The sequence below is a fragment of the Salvia hispanica genome, chromosome 3 (assembly GCF_029641045.1).
Source record: "Salvia hispanica isolate PSC_SH4W2 chromosome 3, Shi_PSC_v1, whole genome shotgun sequence".
In the NCBI taxonomy this organism is placed as follows: Eukaryota; Viridiplantae; Streptophyta; class Magnoliopsida; order Lamiales; family Lamiaceae; genus Salvia; species Salvia hispanica.
In genome coordinates, this window is record NC_142694.1 from 64,415,891 (window position 1) to 64,436,366 (window position 20,476).

At 39.1% G+C, this 20,476-nt stretch overlaps 1 long non-coding RNA gene across 3 annotated transcripts; it reads right to left on the minus strand.

The window, feature by feature from the left end:
* Positions 1-1,761: 1,761 nt before the first annotated feature.
* Positions 1,762-20,469, minus strand: LOC125209041 (uncharacterized). Of its 3 annotated transcripts, XR_016136712.1 has the most exons (4): positions 20,193-20,469; positions 19,356-19,443; positions 2,496-4,989; positions 1,762-2,216 (listed from the first exon to the last, which is right to left on the minus strand). It is a non-coding gene; the product is annotated as an uncharacterized LOC125209041 (long non-coding RNA). The 3 variants fall into 3 exon arrangements; XR_016136711.1 differs by lacking the exon at positions 2,496-4,989; XR_007174289.2 differs by lacking the exons at positions 1,762-2,216; positions 2,496-4,989 and having other exon boundaries at positions 19,141-19,443.
* Positions 20,470-20,476: the final 7 nt, after the last annotated feature.

Sequence of the window (20,476 nt, forward strand, 5' to 3'; positions counted from 1 at the left end):
CAACAACGCTAAGTCTATATGTAAATTTGTACTTTTCCAATGTTAAACTATTTAAATACTGCTATATAGTTTTACTGGTTAAACACTAAGTGAGACATTTTTTTTTGGCACAGAATTTAAGTAAAGGAGAATGTCAAAAAAGAAATGATTCATTTAGCTTGGGATATCCCACAAAGAAATATGACAAAGGGAGTAGTATATTTTATGGTTGGTATCTTACTTGTAATTTTAGTGATTATTTAACAAAAAATATGCCTTACGGCCCACAATAGGAGTCACATTTGGTGTAGGCACGAGTTTTAAGAAATGTAAAGAATAGTAGGTTGGAAAAGTTAGGAATATGAGGTCTATTTTTTGTAATGGTTTTATAATAGAATGTGAGAAGTAAGTTAGTGGAATGTGGGATTTATTACTATTTATTGTAAACAATTGAAATGTGACTCTTATCGAGGGAGGGACCGAAAAAACAAAATGTGACTCTTATTGTGGGACGTAGAAAGTAGTAAAATTTGATGTTGAAATTATTAGGTCATTTTTTAGATATGAATATTTGTAAAAGTTAACTACTCCACTTAATAAAGATATTGCTATTTAATATAATTTATTTTTTAAATAAGAATTAGTATATAGATTACTCCCTCCGTCCCTCATAATTTGTCACCGTTTGATCTGACACGGGTTTTAAAAAATGTAATAGAAAGTGGGTTGAAAAAGTTAGTAGCATGTGGGTCCTATTTTTATATATTAGTTTTATAATAAAATGTGAGTGGGAATGAGTTAGTGGAATATGGGGTTCACTACCAAAAAAGGTAAAAGTGAAGGGTGACAAATTTTTTTAGGGACGGACGAAAAAGGAAATATGAAGTGCTAGAAAGTTGTTTGGTCAGCGAAAGAGTGTACAAAATTAAAAACCCTCGATCCAGAAAATCCTCTAGACACCGGGTCTAGGAACTCAGAGAATCTTGAGCTACCTGTCGTTGGGCACACAATCACTACCTTAACTTCCCCTTCAAAACCCTCAACCCACTTTAGCTAAGAAAATTAGTACAGGGAAGTAGGGATCGAATCCACATAGACGAATGCGTAAGTAAACATGTTCAAAGACCCGAAAACTATTTTTGGCTGCTGCCACGTAATTTTTGGGGTTGAACTTACTTCCTAGACTTGGGAATTCAAAGAACTTATCGTAACAGCTAGATCTAGACGGGATCTTTTAAGCATGCATAAACCAGAATAAAGCAAGACAATTACTAGACCGAGCGAGCAGCTTCCTAAATTAACCTAGACTTGGGAATAATTAGACGTGGGGACCCATTCTCTGAAAAGGCAGAGTACGACTGAAAAGCTGCAAAAATAACTAACCTAAGGACTAACTAACAGCGACATCATCTTCTCCAACTTTTATCACAAAACAACCAGTGAAAAACAGAGCAAACGAAGATTGAAACAAAGTAAACGAAATTAAACCGATAGAAACGAAGAACAGGTAAAACTAAAGCAGATCTACGACTACCATACGAGGCAAAACAAGAATGCAAAATTTAAACAACAAAATCAAGCGAAAACAAGCAGATCCATCCACGGGATGCTTAATCCACTCCGGATCCAAGCCATCCACAACAATCAAACATCATTTCTATCTCCGATCCTCACAAGTTTACGTAGATTCAATTGATCAACAACAAATTCCTCACAATCCCACTCCAAACTCAAATCAACCAACAATAATCAACAAATCAAACCAACAACACAGCGATAAGGTAAACGAAACAAAAACAGCGACATCCATTGCAAAATACGAAGTATTCAACGACAATAACGAAACAGAGCCGAGCCTCGAACAGTGAGGACTCGGAAAATACGAAAGTAAACAGGAAAGCAAAAGATAATTGTTTCTTCGCCTCCGTAGAGACGGTGTTGCTCCACAATCAAACTGAAACGTGAACCCCCGCACCAATTCCCTGTGATAGTGTGTGTAGAGAAGTGGAAAACTAAGCTAAGAGCCGAAAAGTGATGGAACGTCCTCCTCATGTTGATCGCGTGCTCTTATTTATGGTGGATAGAGCTTCTAGACTGTTCCTGTGTTTCCTATTTTGCCCTCCAATTTGATGCTCCTCAGTCTAGTAGCTCTTCCTTTTTCCGATCATTTTTCCCGCTAGCTTCTTCTCCCCGGCAATCTTCATCTTCTTCCTGGGGCTAGCGATTTCTCTATACACCTGGCTTATAAAACCTTGTTAGACCCATGAAATCACAGAATTTTACCCCATAACCAATGCATGAAATTAGCCTTATCAAAATAGGTGACAAATTTTCAGGTACGGGGGGTGTAACACCCCTTACTCGGTTAGTTTTAACCAAATAATTGGTGTCACATCTCGGTACGATCGATAAACTAAAACCTGTCTATTTAACCTGTATAACATTTTTTTTTTCTTTTTGCAAACTATGAACCTGTCTATTTTATATATTAGTTTTATAAACTAAAAACTACGAACCTCTGATATATTTTTCAGAGACATCCATTCCACAACTGCTTCAATCTTCTTTGGGTCCACTCTAATTCCCTCTGCTGATATAATATGACCCAGAAAAGCAACTTCTGTCAGCCAGAACTCACAATTACTTAGCTTTGCATACAACTGTTTATCTCTCAATACTTACAAGACTGTTCTCAAATGCCGTTCATGATCATCCCTGGTTTTAGAATACACAAGTATGTCATCAATAAACACAATTACAAACTGATCAATGTATGGTTGAAAAACCCGATTCATCAAATCCATAAAAGCAGCTGGGGCATTCGTCAACCCAAATGGCATAACCTTGAATTCATAATGGCCATAACGAGTTCTGAAAGCTATTTTAAATACATCATCATATTTCACCTTCAACTGATAACAACCTGATCGCAGATCAATCTTCGAAAATATGCTTGCTCCCTTCAGTTGATCAAATAAATCATCAATTCTAGGCAAAGGATATTTGTTTTTAACAGTTACCTTGTTCAACTATCGATAATCGATACATAATCTCATGGATCCATCTTTCTTTTTCACAAACAACACTGGCACTCCCCAAGGTGATACACTTGGCCGTATAAACCCTCGATCAAGTAATTCTTGAAGTTGAGCTTTCAATTCTTTCAATTCTGTCGGAGCCATTCTGTAAGGAGCCATTAATATCGGTGTGGTGCCTGGTGTAACTTCAATAGAAAATTCAACTTCACGTTCTGGTGGCAAACCTGGTAACTCTTTAGGAAACACATCAGGATATTCTGACACTATAGGTATATCAGCTAACTTCGGATGCTCTATTCGTGTATCTAGAACATAGGCTAAATATGCCTCACAACCCTTTCCCACCAGCTTATGAGCTGTAGTAGCAGAAATCACATTACCAAGATAGCCTGATCTCTTACCAGCCACTATCACCTCATGATCATCTAGTGTATACAACGTTATTCTCTTCTTACAGCAATCAACTAAAGCACGATGAACATACAAGCAATCCAATCCCAAAATAAGGTCAAATTCATGAAACAGTAATTCCATCAAGTTGGCTAAAAAGAGACATCCGTGGACATTTAGAGGACAATTTCTACAAACTCATTCACTACCACACTCATACCCAGGGGATTTGAAACTAAGATATCATATTTAGTCTTTTCTAAGGGCAAATTATGTTCTTCTATAAGTCTATCACAAATATATGAATGAGTAGAACCGGGATCAATCAAAGCAATAACAAGCACATCAAATAATGTAAAGGTACCAAGTATAACATCAGGAGCATCGGTGTCCTCGCGAGTCCTCATAACATAAGAACGTGAAGGAGCTCTCTGTGCTGGCATCTGTATGGGATCAGATGTTGCCATGTGTCCTCGTGTTGTTCCAAAACCCCTTCCGATTCCACGACCTTGTTGCACCCTAAGCCGATCTAGTCTCAGAAGCTTCTGGAACATTCTGCCTCCTTGGACAATTTCTGTAGTAATGATCCTTAGATCCACATAAGAAACATGTCCCTAACAGTCTTCGACATTCACCATGGTGAGGTCTTCCACAATGTTGGCACATTGGTACTCTGTCTGATCCTCCAATACTAGCCATTGAAGTTGCTTGTTGCCTTGACCTAAATTCTGACATTTGGCTTGGTCTTTGGCCTTGGAATCGACTAGGCGCTGAACCCCTGTTACCTCTAAAGTCTCTGAATCACTTCCCCGAGAATCGGGAAGCCGAGTGAGATGATTCTGCAGGTCGTTTCTCCTGATTCATAGAGCCTCCTTCAACTTTCTCAGTAACTTTAAGTTGTTCAAGATTCCTGGCAGCATGTGATAACTTTGTCAAATCTGATGTCTCCAATCCAACTAGTCCAGCTTGGATAATACTCCTCAGACCTCTTCTAAACTTCCGACACATATCAGCATCTGAATAATTTATCTCTGGTGCATATCGCGAAAGACGTCGGAACTCAATCTCATACTGTTGAACAGACCTTCTACCTTGAACTAACTGTAGAAATTCTTGTTGCCGGTCTTCTAAGTACTATTCCCCAACATAACACTAACGAAATTTATTCAGAAAGAAATCCCATGTCAACATTTCTGGGAGAGTAGCACGAGCCACACTGGCCCACCACCTGTGAGCCTCTTCTTTCAAAAGTGTCGTTGCACCCTGTAACTTTTCATCTGGTGTACAAGTCATGTAGCCAAATATTCGCTCTAACTGTTCCAACCAGTACTCAGCCTTGGTTGGATTATCATCTAGTCTACCTCTGAAGTCCTCAGCGTGATATTCATGCATCCGTTTAACAATTGAAGATTGACTTGGTGGCACATTCCAAGCAATCTGTTGCATTGCAGCCGCCATAGTGCGTAATATATCATCTTGCCCCGCCATAGGAGCAGCAACATCGGCTAAAGGAACCTCCTCAGACTCAGACTCGGAAGAAACCTGTAAAGGGCTAGAGGCTTCGTCACCTGACAACTCGATCCTATTAAAATGGCAGCAGTGTCAAGTCACATACATTTCAAACTTATGTGGCATGCTTCTATACATATTAAAACTCAACTAAAGCCCGAGAATCGCCTAAACCTAGGCTCCGATACCAAACATGTAACACCCCTTACTCGGTTAGCTTTAACCAAATAAATGGTGTCACATCTCGGTACGATCGATAAACTAAAACCTGTCTATTTAACCTGTATAGCTTTTTTTTTCTTTTTGCAAACACTCAGCATACAACACTAATATATAGGTAACTAAACCTGTTAGCACAACCAGTTACTACTATACATAACAAAGTAACGATAACATGCTTCAACAATTATTTACAATCCCATTAGCAAAAGAAGGATACATAACCTTACATCTCCAAACCAACTATATACAATCAAAAATTAGCCTAAGCATGCAAAGTGAGAACTCCAACTGTACCAGCAAAAAGGAGGGTAGTGACTTGACACATGCAGCTGCCCACGAGCGAGATCACTCGCTTCTAAACTTTGCAGGAGGGAGAAGAAAGGGGGGGTGAGCTTCAACAAGCCCGTAGTGTAAACGCATTCCAGAAATCAATCTCGAAAGACTTCAATCGATATCACTTACACAAAATATAAAATCATAACATGGAATTCTACGCAATATCTGTTCAATTTTCCTTTCAAAGTCTATTATAGCTTGCTAACACTTTATATAATATCTCCCAAACTATCTTGATACAACAAACACAATATATTAGTCATGATGATACTTTCAAATGCAACCATTTACCATCTATCTGTTAGAGTTTGTATACTAGAAATCACCTTTCAAGTGATTGAATACTGTTAAAACTCTTATTTTATTTTCCAAAGGAATAAAAAAATTATTTTTGTCATAATGTTGTTATGTTTTACATTTAATGGATGTTTATTACATGTTTAAATGTATAAGTAACTTAACAAAGTCTAAGTCTTTGTTTTAGTAGACCGGTTGTGGGCGTCGTTCACTTTAAGGTAACACGGTCAGTTCTAAACAAAGAAAAAGAAGAATTTCACAACCTAGATAGGCTTAGACTACCTATCATGAAAGGTTGCAATGTCAGTCCGATTATTTCTAAGCCTCACTGAAATAAGATGACATTGGTGTGGTATAGCACCGAATGGATCTAACAGCGAGACAGTCTTTATGCTATCTACTGAAAGACGAGGTCTTGTAAATTGTTATTTCTTAATCAATATACGTTAGCATTGAGCATACGGTATAGATTATGCACTACTTTGACTTACCAAATGGTGCGGGTTTTTCGCAAACCAATAAGCCTGGTATATTGGGTAGTGGTGATTAATATCTACGGGTGCTAGGATTGCTATTATGTTGAATCGTGCGCGAGGTGAGTCTCGTTTGATAACATCCTCAAGAGAAGCTTGAAATAAGGTTTTATTATTCGGAACCTAGCTAGTTGGAGTTTAATTACTCTATGAATAATAAATAAGATTTTCTTGCTGAGTCCTCTCTTGGAATAAATAAGATATTAATTAATTAAGTCCATAGCAGACAATAATTAATTAATGGATGTTTCTATCTTAAGCGCGGGAAGTAAATATTAAATAATGGAAACCCGAAGTACTTATAATTTCGGATTTGGATGGGGAGTGCAATATTACTTCTGTAGTGGCTCCTCGTAATATTCCAATTATAAGCTTATATTAAACTGGGTTTAATTTAATTAGTAAAAAGCTAATTGGAGGAGCCCATATCCAAAGCCTTCCATAGATCCCTGTCTGGGCCCAATATGTGACTTATTATAAATAGGAGAATAAAGGAGACAGAAAATACACTTATTTTTCTTCAAATATTTTCGCCCCCCCTCTCTACATAGACAAGGGGCGATTTTCTCTCCTCCGAGGGAAAGGATTTCTGTCTTCTTTATTTAAGTTCTAGTACACTGGTGAGATCAGCCCACCCTGATATCAGTTCACAGTCCGGGAACCAGACAGAAGATCCGTGGTTTTGTACTAAAGATCTTCACGTGGAGAAGGCGCTAGCCATCTTTGATTCTTTGGAGAATCATCAAGGTATAATGGCTAAGCCCTAGAAAAGCATGTTTTAGGTTTCAATTAATTTAAAGCATGTTTTTATTTGAGTTATGAGCATGATACATGGGATAATTACGCGAATAGAATTTGTCTAAATAATCTGCTAAATAGATCAGAATTATTATGTAATTGATTTATATGAGCGCTTCCGCTGACAGTCCCTTCAATTGGTATCAGAGCCAGTCTTTGGTTTGATTATTTGGATTTAAATTTCACGAAATTCATGTATGCATGTGATAAGTCGTATTCTAAGCCTTGGTTACTGGTCAGTATGTCGTGAAATGCATGTATTATCTGCATAACAGTTGTTTAAGTGTGCAGGATTAAAGGATCCAAGTCAGTAGGAGACGATTCAGGTGACGCAAGTGAAAAGGGCGCCAGAAGGGTGCGATACTGACCAGGATGCATGCCAGAGAAAAGGCTCGAGATGGAGAAGGAGGATAGCTGGGATGATCATTGACAAGGGCAAAAAGGTCAAAACGCGGGAGAAGTCTACCCTAAAAGCAAGGGCAAGCCTCCCTATAAAAGAAGCCACTTGGAGAGAGAGAAGGAGTTCGAATCGCACTTAGAGTTGGTTCCTTAGAGTTCGGTTAGAAGTTCTCGGTTCTCAACACACATAGTACAATTCTCTCTAGAAGATCAGTCCTTCAGCATTATCCTACCTCTCGTTCCTCGCCACAGCCATGGTCACTTGACGTCCAAGAGTTTGCCGGAGAAGTCATCAGTTCGCCGTTCCAGCCAGTTATCGTAGCAGTGTGATAGTATCATCGCCCGGAGTGGCACAAACAATCTTAATAGCTTTCTTAGTTTAAAGTTTACTTGTTTTCATCGTTAGTTATTTGCAAACACTCATCGTTGTTGCTCTTTTGAAGTACTTTGTTATTTTCCAACATTTACATTATGAAGTTTCTATTTCGCATGTCACTTTGGTTCGAGTTTGCTTCATTCTGCCTAGGAAAGTTAGATTTAGTTATTGCTTTCAATTTCTAAGTGTTTTCTTATCGAGAGTTGTTGATTCAAAGTTGTAGCTATGTTTAGTCAAGTTTTCGTGCATGAGTTTCTTTTCTGCGCCATGATTACCACCTTGCATGTCAGTCAGTAGAAGTAAAGTTGCAGTTTCACCGTTTAATTTAAGTTTGAGCATTTAAATCGATGGATCTTGAGTTTGAATTTGTGAATCTGAAGTTCAGTCATGGTGTTTGTGTTTATCTGAATTCTGTTAATACTTGGTGAATAAGAAAACGTCAAAATCAACTTTAGTTTGAACCACTTTACTTTTAAGTTACTTTTGCTTTTGTTCCCTACTTTTCAGATGTACTGCCCAGACCTGTCAGAGAACCACCCAGCCACCAAATATGCCTTGTAGTCTAAATTTCCCCTTTTAGTAACTGTCTACTTTTCATATGCCTCTGAGACACATTGTCCCCTATTCTCACGAACACTCCCACATGTCTGTTATTTTCACGCCTACTAGTCAATAGAGTACCACCTTTATTTCCTATCTAGGTAAAATCTCAACCCAAGCGTGGTAGCTAACCAAAACACCCAGGAAAGTCACCGTAGTTATCAAAACGTGTCCATCCTCGTGGGAATCGACCCTTACCTCCATTATACTAATCAGTAGAAGTGGGTTGAGGAAACTTGTTTGAAGCCAGGTCCCGGTTATCGTACCAACGACTCAGCTGGGTCGGGAATCTCTTCCTGACCAGTTGGATACACTCCAAATTACATACGAAAACCATCACAACACTCGAAAGAGCGGGGAAACCTGGACTGTCAGCATGCGTTTTTTTTTCGAAGCATGTTCTTGTTTTTAGTTGTTATATTTTATGCATGATGGACTCAAGAACATATCGAAACAAAGAACTCAAATATTTTGAACGCACGAGACGTGCGATTCGTCGGCGCTTGCACCGAGACGAATCGCGCTACATGCGATCGATGAAGGGTTGTCGAGCGAGTGGGAGCGACGGGGCGATCGACCGGCGATGCACAGACAAGGGTGGACTCGTGCGCGCCGCCGGTGTGATCACCGGAACCGCCGATCTCCGAGCAATTGCACCGAACGAGTGGGAGTTTCGAAGCGATCATGCGGCAGCGTGAATGCGAGCATGGGCTCGTCCACGCCGCCGACGAAGACCGCGATTTCGGCCTTCTCCCCAGATCAGTCGGTGTTCGACGGAGGTGGCTGTCGGAAGCCGCTGCTCGTTCGAGAGCAGCGGCGGTTCTGCCGCCCTGAAACCCTAACCCTAGCCTAACCCTAACCCTAGTTGGGTCCAGACAGTGCGACGCGAAATCCAGCGCGGCGACGCCTTGTGCGATGGCTACTGGATTCCGAGAGCTCATCGCCGGAGATGGATGATCGTCTGCAGTAGGGAGGGAGGTTCTGCCGCGCGATCGGCGACGTCGACGGAGCGAGGTTCTTGGCGTTCAAACGCCAAGAGGGAGAAGGAAGCAGCCGCGCGGTCGCGTGGACTCCCGGCGGCAGCTGGTCGGCAAAATCGTTGTTCCGGCGAGAGGCTCGCCGGTAGATTTTCGTCGTTCGTCGTGCGTGCCAACCTCGTACGACGAGATAACAATGAAAGATTATTTTAATGATTATTTGATTCCTAAATTAAAAGATATTATTAAAATATTATTATTTAATAAAAATAAAATATTTTGGGAAGATTTCCCTAGATTTTAGGAATATTTAGATTATTGACTATATCTATGGAAATAAAAATATTTATTTCATTCCTAGATGATATGGACAATAATAATTTAATAGTTTCCTAATTATTTTATATATCTAGAATTCTAATAAGGATAAGATATGTAGGATCTCAATAAATAATAAAATATATTATTCTCTTCCCAATCTTAATAAGGAATTAATTTAAGTTTATTTATTCATGTCAGTCAAAGATATAAATAATTAATTATTTTAGATAAATCTTATAGAAGACATGAATATGGATTAAAATTTAATAATTAATATATTATTCTTTAATAAGATGTTTAAAAGATTATAAAAGATTTAATTATCCAGTCAATTAAATACCAACAGAATTTAATTAAGCCTTTAAACTGCACTAAGGCTAAGGATAATTAATGAAAAACCATAACTTAAATATCTAAACGATAATTACGAACTAAGTTTGTATATGGTTTTCATCGATTGGTCCACAACTTATGAAGCTAATTTCTTAATCTTATCGCCACCCATGCTGTGGGGACAATAATCCTAAGAAATAGCGAGTTCATATAGGTGGACGTCTCATATGTAAATAGTATGAACTAAAAAGTAGGTTCCAATTTTATCGCCACCCATGCTGTGGGGACAATAATCCTAAGAAATTACAAGTTTCAGAAGTTCAAACTGAATTTACGAGATAGCTTGGTCTTTTTATCAACGCATGAGCATTGTTATGGGAGTGTGTTGTAGAAACGAGATTATGTAATGCTAAATCTGATGGTCGTGCTTAGGCAACATTTGGCGGCCATGCCGTGCTGCGGTCTCTGGACTATTCGTCGGTGTTGTGACCAGTAAAAATGTTAAAATTTTAATGCGTATTGACCTCTGCTTGAGGGTACAAAATTTTAATTTTACAGTTGTGAGACTTTGAAAAGTTTTATGGTTATTCTACTCAATTTCATCACATAAGTTTATGACAAATAGTAAATATTCTGTTTTGCAGTGCAAACTAAATTGTCAACATGTCACTCAATCCTCTTTCTGCAATTCTTAAAGAAAACAAACTCGAGGGCCAAAATTACATAGAATGGAAACAAAATTTGGACATCATTCTCACGGCTGATGAGTACAAATTTGTGCCCACTACTCCACGGCCCCCAGTGCCGGGCTAACGCCGCACAGGCAGTGCGAGATGCGCATAGACGGTGGTATAAGGCGAATGAGATGGCTAAGTGTTATATGTTGGCCTCCATGTCAACAGTTCTTAGACATCAGCATGCCGCCATGGCAACTGCCGCCGATATTATGCAAAATCTCACAAATCTCTTTGGCACTAAGAATCGAACGGCTAACTCTCAAGCCTTTCGAAGTATCATGTGCAAGACTATGAAGGAAGGCTCATCTGTGCGGGACCATGTCCTCGAGATGATGAGCCACCTCAAACAAATTGAGGTTTTGGGAGGTGTCATTGATGCCGAGTCCCAAGTTACTATCATCCTTCAGAGTCTGCCCCCTAACTTTCAGCAGTTCAAGCTCAACTTTGAGATGAACAAGAGAAATTACACCTTGGCTGAGTTGTTGACTGAACTTCAGTCGGCAGAGGATCTCATGAACCAAGCTAAGGCTGCGATGGTTAGTTCGTCACATCGTTACTCTGGCCCTACGCCTGGCGCAGGAAAGAAGAAAGTGACGAACCAGGTCGCACCTAAGGAAGCTAAGGGAAAGAGAAAGAGGAGGTCGGGAAAGAAGCAAACATGAAAGTGTTTCAGGTGTGGAGAGAAGGGGCATTGGAAGCCAGACTTCCCTAAAAAGGGCAAGGCTACAGGTATGCACCAAGCTCTAGTTGTCGAGTCATGTTTGGCTTCGACTTCATCTCATACTTGGGTTATAGACACTGGAGCTACTGATCATATTTGTTTTGATCCTGACTTAATGCAGGTGACAAGACGGCTATATGATGGAGAGATCGAAGTCCAGCTGGGCGACGCTACTAAAGTGGCGGCCGTTGCAGTGGGAGACGTTTATTTGCGTTTTAGTAGTGATAGATTTTTGGTTATGAAGAATGTTTTGTTGATACCTTCTTTTAGAAGAAATTTAATTTCAGTTTCCAAATTGGTTTTTGATGGATATTCGATTTCTTTTAATGACAGTTGTGTTATTAAGAAAGATGGTTCTTATATCTGTCGTGGTATCATGGAAAACAATTTGTACAAAATCATATCTACACAATTTAATAATCGCAAATTAGAACTCAATAATGCATCGAAAATTTCAAAGAAAAGAAAGGAACCTTCAAGTTCAATGAACGAAACGTACTTATGGCACCTTAGACTTGGTCATGCCAACCAAAGGAGGATTCAAACTCTCGTGGATCAAGACCTTCTTAAAGGACTAGATACTGAATCATTTTCCACGTGTGAATCCTGCTTGGAAGGCAAGATGACTAAGAGAACTTTTAGGGTGAAAGGTAATAGGGCCAAGAAAGTACTAGAACTCGTCCATACTGATGTGTGTGGACCAATGTCAACCGAGGCAAGAGGCGGCTTTCGCTATTTCATCACTTTTATTGATGATTACTCGAAAGTTGGATATGTTTATTTGATGCGCTTTAAGTCTGAAGCTTTTGACAAGTTCAAGGAGTTTAAGGCTTAAGCCGAGACGCATCATGGAAAACGTATCAAAAGCCTTCGATCTGATCGCGGAGGCGAATATCTTAGTGCCGAGTTTTTGGACTACTTATCGGTAGAGGAAATTGAATCCCAACTGACTGCGCCGGGCACACCTCAGCAGAATGGCGTAGCTGAAAGAAGGGAACAAGACCTTGTTGAACATGGTCCGATCGATGATGAGTTATGCACGACTTCCTATTTCGTTTTGGGGACATGCCTTGCTTTCCGCGAGCCATATTTTAGACAATTTACCGTCAAAATCTGTTCCTGCCACTCCATATGAGTTGTGGAACGGGCGCAATCTAATCTAGAGCATCTCAAGATATGGGGGTGTCCAGCTCATGTTTTGGAAAAAGGATCCAACTAAGCTGGACTCAAGGACAGAGGTATGTTTGTTTATAGGATACCCCAAAGGATCGAAAGCTTATGAATTCTATAGTCTCCGAGACAAGAAAGTCATAGTGAGTACTCACGCGACATTCTTAGAGGAAGACTTTGTTATGAATCATAAACCCAGCAGTGAGGTGGCTCTTAAAGAGCTCACTTTAGTCACAAGTTCCATTAACCAAGAACAAGTACCTATAGTACAACCAATTCCCGAACCTTCAACGTCTACACCTAATGTTGTAGTGTCGCGCCGCAGTAGGAGGGTCTCTCATGAGCCCGAAAGGTACATTGGTTTGGGAGAATCTATGGATCACTCCTCGGACAGCAATGTACTAGATCCCTGGAATTTTGCAGAGGCGCAGGCTGATGTCGATCATTGCCAATGGGTTAGTGCAATGGATTCGGAACTACAATCTATGATAGAAAAAAGAGGTCTACGATTTATCTGTCCTACCCGAAGGCTGTACTGCCATTGGGAGTAAATGGATATACAAACGTAAACGTGGACCCGATGGACGAGTTAAAGTCATTAAGGCGAGACTAGTGGCTAAGGGGTATACCCAAAAGGAAGGTGTCGATTACGACGAGACCTTCTCCCTAGTGGCCATGCTCAAATCGATCCGGATACTGTTGTCTATAGCAGCTTACATGGATTGGGATGTGTGGCAGATGGACGTTAAGACTGCGTTCTTGAACGGTAGTCTTGAGGAGACCATCTACATGGAACAACCCGAGGGTTATGCCGTCAAGGGCAAAGAGCACATGGTTTGGAAGCTTAAGAAGGCCATTTATGGTCTCAAGCAAGCATCTAGATCATGGAATCAGTGCTTCGACCAAACTGTTCATAAGTTTGGATTCGAGAAATGCCCTAACGAAAGCTGCGTGTACAAGAAGGTAGAAAAAAGGGAATGTGGTGTTCTTAGTTTTATATGTAGATGACATTCTTCTAATTGGAAACAATAAAAAGATGTTGTCATCAGTACGAACTTGGTTGTCTAACCAGTTCGAGATGAAGGATATGGGAGATGCGGGTCACATCCTAGGTATCAAGGTCCTTAGGGATCGTGAGAAAAGGACGTTGTGCTTATCCCAAGAACCCTACATCGAAACTGTACTTAGTCGTTTTAGCATGCAAGATGCCAAGAAAGGTTTCTTACCTTTTAGACATGGCAGCCATTTATCTCAAGAGATATGTCCCAAGACAGCATCTGAGATAGCAGAGATGAGAAGGATACCATACGCTTCGGCAGTTGGTAGTCTCATGTATGCTATGCTTTGTACAAGACCTGATATTTGCTTTGTTGTTGGCATGGTAGCAAGATATCAGTCAAATCCGGGCCAAGGACATTGGACTGCAGTAAAGAACATACTCAAGTACCTTAAACGGACTAAGGACTATGTTCAAGTTTACAAAGCGGGCGAGCTCTGTCCTTTGGGATATACTGATTCAGACTTTCAAGCTGATCAAGACTCGAGGAAATCTACTTCTGGTTATGTGTTTATCTTAGGAGGTGGAGCCGTAAATTGGAAGAGTGTAAAACAGAAATGCATTGCAGACTCTGCCATGGAAGCTGAATATGTGGCCGCTTCGGATGATGCAAAGGAGGTTGTATGGCTCCAGAACTTTCTTATGGACTTAGGTGTGGTTACGAATATGCCCAAGAGCATCACCATTTATTGTGACAATTCTTGTGCTGTGGCAAATTCGAAGGAACCAAGAACTCACAAAGCGAGCAAACACATAGAGAGGAAGTATCATATCATTAGAGATATAGTGCAGAGAGGAGACATACAAGTGGTCAAGATTGCGTTAGAGAACAACCTGGCAGATCCCTTTACAAAGGCATTGGCGGTCAAACCGTTCGAGAGCCATGTAGAAGGAATGGGAGTTTGACTCGCTCGAGACCTCAACTCGCTTTCAGTATAAGTGGGAGAATTAGACGTAGTGCACATTTTTTTTGTATACTCGAAAGCTGTTTTGAGTATAAGTGGGAGATTGTTAGAGTTTGTATACTAGAAATCACCTTTCGAGTGATTGAATACTGTTAAAACTCTCATTTTATTTTCCAAATGAATAAACAGATTATTTTTGTCATAATGTTGTTATATTTTACATTTAATGGATGTTTATTGCATATTTAAATGTATAAGTAATTTAACAAAGTCTAAGTCTTTGTTTTAGTAGACCGGTTGTGGGCGTCGTCCACTTTAAGGTAACACGGTCAGTTCTAAACAAAGAAAAAGAATGATTTCACAACCTAGATAGGCTTAGACTACCTATCGTGAAAGGTTGCAATGTCAGTCCGATTATTTCTAAGCCTTACTGAAATAAGATGACGTTGGTGTGGTATAGCACTGAATGGATCTAACAGCGAGACAGTCTTTATGCTATCTACTGAAAGACGAGGTCTCGTAAATTATTTCTCAATCAATGTACGTTAGCATTGAGCATACGGTATTGATTATGCACTACTTTGACTTACCAAATGGTGCGGGTTTTTCGCAACCCAATAAGCCTGGTATATTGGGTAGTGTTGATTAATATCTAGCGGTGCTAGGATTGCTATTATGTTGAATCGTGCGCGAGGTGAGTCTCGTTTGATAACATCCTCAAGAGAAGCTTGAAATAAGGTTTTATTATTCGGAACCTAGCTAGTTGGAGTTTAATTACTCTATGAATAATAAATAAGAGTTTCTTGCTGAGTCCTCTCTTGGAATAAATAAGATATTAATTAATTAAGTCCATAGCAGGCAATAATTAATTAATGGGTGTTTCTATCTTAAGCGCGGGAAATAAATATAATTTATTGGAAACCCGAAGTACTTATAATTTCGGATTTGGATGGGGAGTGCAGTATTACTTCTGTAGTGGCTGCTCGTAATATTCCAATTTTAAGCTTATATTAAATTGGGTTTAATTTAATTAGTAAAAAGCTAATTAGAGGAGCCCATATCCAAAGCCTTCCATAGATCCCTGTCTGGGCCCAATATGTGACTTATTATAAATAGGAGAATAAAGGAGACAGAAAATACACTAATTATTTTCTCAAAATTTTCGGCCCCTACTCCTAGTAGTAGTCGAAATTTTCTCTCCTCCGAGGGAAAGGATTTCTGTCTTCTCTATTTAAGTCCTAGTGCGCTGGTGAGATCAGCCCACCCTGATATCAGTTCACAGTCCGGGAACCAGTCAGAAGATCCGTGGTTTGGTACTGAAAATCTTCACGAGGAGAAGGCGCTAGCCATCTTCGATTCTTTGGAGAATCATCAAGGTATAATGGCTGAACCTTAGAACATCATGTTTTAGGTTTCTATTAATTTAAAGCATGTTATTATTTGAGTTATCAGCATGATACGTGAGATAATTACGAGAATAGAATTTGTCTAAATAATCCGCTAAATAGATCTGATTATTATGTAATTGATTTGTGAATGCGCTTCCGCTGCCAACCCCTTCACAAGGTCCTACGGGACTGTGAGAAATGGATGTTGTGCTTATCTCAAGAACCCTACATCGACACTGTACTTAGTCGTTTTAGCATGCAAGATGCCAAGAAAGGTTTCTTACCTTTTAGACATGGCATCCATTTATCTCAAGAGATGTGTCCTAAGACAGCATCTGAGATAGAAGAGATGAGAAGGATACCATACGCTTCGGTAGTTGGTAGTCTCATGTATGCTATGCTTTGTACAAGGCCTGATATTTGCTTTGTTGTTGGCATGGTAGTAAGATATCAGTCAAATCCGGGCCAAGGACATTGGACTGCAGTAAAGAACATACTCAAGTACCTTAAACGGACTAAGGACTATGTTCAAGTTTACAAAGCGGGCGAGCTCTGTCCTTTGGGATATACTGATTCAGACTTTCAAGCTGATCAAGACTCGAGGAAATCTACTTCTGGTTATGTGTTTACCTTAGGAGGTGGAGCCGTAAATTGGAAGAGTGTAAAACAGAAATGCATTGCAGACTCTACCATGGAAGCTGAATATGTGGCCGCTTCGGATGATGCAAAGGAGGTTGTATGGCTCCAGAACTTTCTTATGGACTTAGGTGTGGTTACGAATATGCCCAAGAGCATCACCATTTATTGTGACAATTCTTGTGCTGTGGCAAATTCGAAGGAACCAAGAACTCACAAAGCGAGCAAACACATAGAGAGAAAGTATCATATCATTAGAGATATAGTGCAGAGAGGAGACATACAAGTGGTCAAGATTGCGTTAGAGAACAACCTGGCAGATCCCTTTACAAAGGCATTGGCGGTCAAACCGTTCGAGAGCCATGTAGAAGGAATGGGAGTTTGACTCGCTCGAGACCTCAACTCGCTTTCAGTATAAGTGGGAGAATTAGACGTAGTGCACATTTTTTTTTGTATACTCCAAAGCTGTTTTGAGTATAAGTGGGAGATTGTTAGAGTTTGTATACTAGAAATTACCTTTCGAGTGATTGAATACAGTTAAAACTCTTATTTTATTTTCCAAAGGAATAAACAGATAATTTTTGTCATAATTTTGTTATGTTTTACATTTAATGGATGTTTATTACATGTTTAAATGTATAAGTAACTTAACAAAGTCTAAGTCTTTGTTTTAGTAGACCGGTTGTGGGCGTCGTTCACTTTAAGGTAACACGGTCAGTTCTAAACAAAGAAAAAGAAGAATTTCACAACCTAGATAGGCTTAGACTACCTATCGTGAAAGGTTGCAATGTCAGTCCGATTATTCCTAAACCTTACCGAAATAAGATCACATTGGTGTGGTATAGCACTGAATGGATCTAACAGCGAGACAGTCTTTATGCTATCTACTGAAAGACGAGATCTTGTAAATTGTTATTTCTTAATCAATGTACGTTAGCATTGAGAATATGGTATTGATTATGCACTACTTTGACTTACCAAATGGTGCGGGTTTTTCGCAACCCAATAAGCCTGGTATATTGGGTAGTGGTGATTAATATCTAGCGGTGCTAGAATTGTTATTATGTTGAATCGTGCACGAGGTGAGTCTCGTTTGATAACATCCTCAAGAGATGCTTGAAATAAGGTTTTATTATTCGGAACCTAGCTAGTAAATAAGATTTTCTTACTGAGTCCTCTCTTGGAATAAATAAGATATTAATTAATTAAGTCCATAGTAGACAATAATTAATTAATGGATGTTTCTATCTTAAGCGCGGGAAATAAATATTAAATAATGGAAACCCGAAGTACTTATAATTTCGGATTTGGATGGGGAATGCAATATTACTTCTTTAGTGGCTACTCGTAATATTCCAATTATAAGCTTATATTAAACTGGGTTTAATTTAATTAGTAAAAAGCTAATTGGAGGAGCCCATATCCAAAGCCTTCCATAGATCCCTGTCTGGGCCCAATATGTGACTTATTATAAATAGGAGAATAAAGGAGACAGAAAATACACTTATTTTTCTTCAAAAATGTTCGCCCCCCCTCTCTACATAGACAAGGGGCGATTTTCTCTCCTCCGAGGGAAAGGATTTCCGTCTTCTTTATTTAAGTCCTAGTACACTGGTGAGATCAGCCCACCCTGATATCAGTTCACAGTCCGGGAACCAGACAGAAGATCCGTGGTTTTGTACTAAAGATCTTCACGTGGAGAAGGCGCTAGCCATCTTTGATTCTTTGGAGAATCATCAAGGTATAATGGCTAAACCCTAGAAAAACATGTTTTAGGTTTCAATTAATTTAAAGCATGTTTTTATTTGAGTTATGTGCATGATACATGTGATAATTACGCGAATAGAATTTGTCTAAATAATCTGCTAAATAGATCAGAATTATCATGTAATTGATTTATGCGCTTCCGCTGCCAGTCCCTTCACTATCAATCAAAACCATATGGCACGAAGTAACATATATCATACAACTATCAATTCCTTTAATTAATCAACAATATGCTTTAGGAAAACTATTTAGCTATCCAAGGCACGAAACATCAATTCTCAATCAGATATCACATTCATATCACATATCAGCCCCAATTATGCTTAGCGATGGACACGGGTACGCAGACACTATAAGTAGCCCGATGAGGGCCTCTGTCATGTATACATCTGGGTGAGATACTATCAGATGTTGTATATATTTCGTATAGCCTGTCATAAGGCATCTGTCACATATTACCCGTATAGGGCTCATATCAACTATCAACATATCATATGTTACATCACTTCGGTTATCCGGAAGACGAATGATCAAACATGTGTGCAGTACTGCTTTCCTATGGCATGCAAACTATACCATGTGATTCACTCAAGCAATGGGGCATAACACAACTATTTCATATGAACTTTCACATTATTCAACACATATAACTACTTAAATCACTTTGCATATCATATATCACACCAATTCACAATTTTAAAACATAATTCTCACATCTTACCTTTCCATATCTCATTTATGTCATTGAGTTATACCATTCACACAACCATATTTAATCTCTATTGCGCAAGCAGATAAAACATATAAAAATGTAGCAATATGTCTCGAAGTTAAAGAGATTAAACTCTAGAACCCGCGTATACTACCTGTACACGTCACAAAAACTCTATTACTTGTTTAGTCAACCATGGATGTGCCCCTTTCTCCTATCGCTTGTGCTTGCACTCGGTTCACCTAATTTTTCAAACAATCACATACACAGTTTATAAATAAACACAAATAAAGCCAAATCATCACATCTTTCTATTTTACTTTCCATACTCTTCCCTTTATCACAAAATAAGCCAAATATAATATGTATGCAAGTTACAAGATTTCTAACTTCATTTATAGCAAAAAGAAGCAAAGTAATTCATTAACTCCAGAAAAAGAGGGCTATACCCAGCTGTCCCAAAATTATAAACCTCAAAATTTCATTTTCCTCCATAAACCAAACCTAATTAATTTTCAAAATATGGGACAACAACTTTATTTTAACATTAAACTAAAAAATTTGACATTTTGAAGTTAAACTCATAACAAAAGTCTTTTGATATCAACCAACAACTAAACCTCTTTTACCAAATCATTTTTAAAAATTTCCAGCTTGAATATGTAATAGAAATCAACATCAAACTTCACCACAAGGCAGCCCCAACTTTATACAATATCAAAACCATTAAGAAAGTAACATTAAAATCACTATCAAGAGTTTAAGGTCACATACTACCCTCAAACTCAGATTTTTCTATCACTTTCATGCTTAAATGTCATAACATACTTCCAATTGCATAATTGCATGGCCAATTTACACAAAAGCATCAAAGCAACAAAATCCCCAAATTCAAGAACCCTAATTTCGACTCCAACAACAAGAATCACATCAAATTAACATCACTACTATGCTTAGAAACAAGATTAAGGAGGTTATGGAGGAGTCTAACCTCTAATTTCAACTAATTTGCTAAGCTAAATGGAGATGGGTTTGCAACCTCAGCTCTAAAATAGAGAAAAACTAGGAGGAAATTGAGAGCTTGGATTGGTGATGGATACTACATGTTTCACGGTGGAGTGGTCGAAGCTGTCACGGTGGAGGCGTGGTGGCTGAACAGAGGGAGTATGAGAGCTGTGCAATTCTTACAGTGAAGGGGGGAGTAACGTAAAGAGAGAGAAGGTGAGGAAAAGATAACAATTCTATTTTCTGATTCTTAACTTTCTTTTCCTTTTC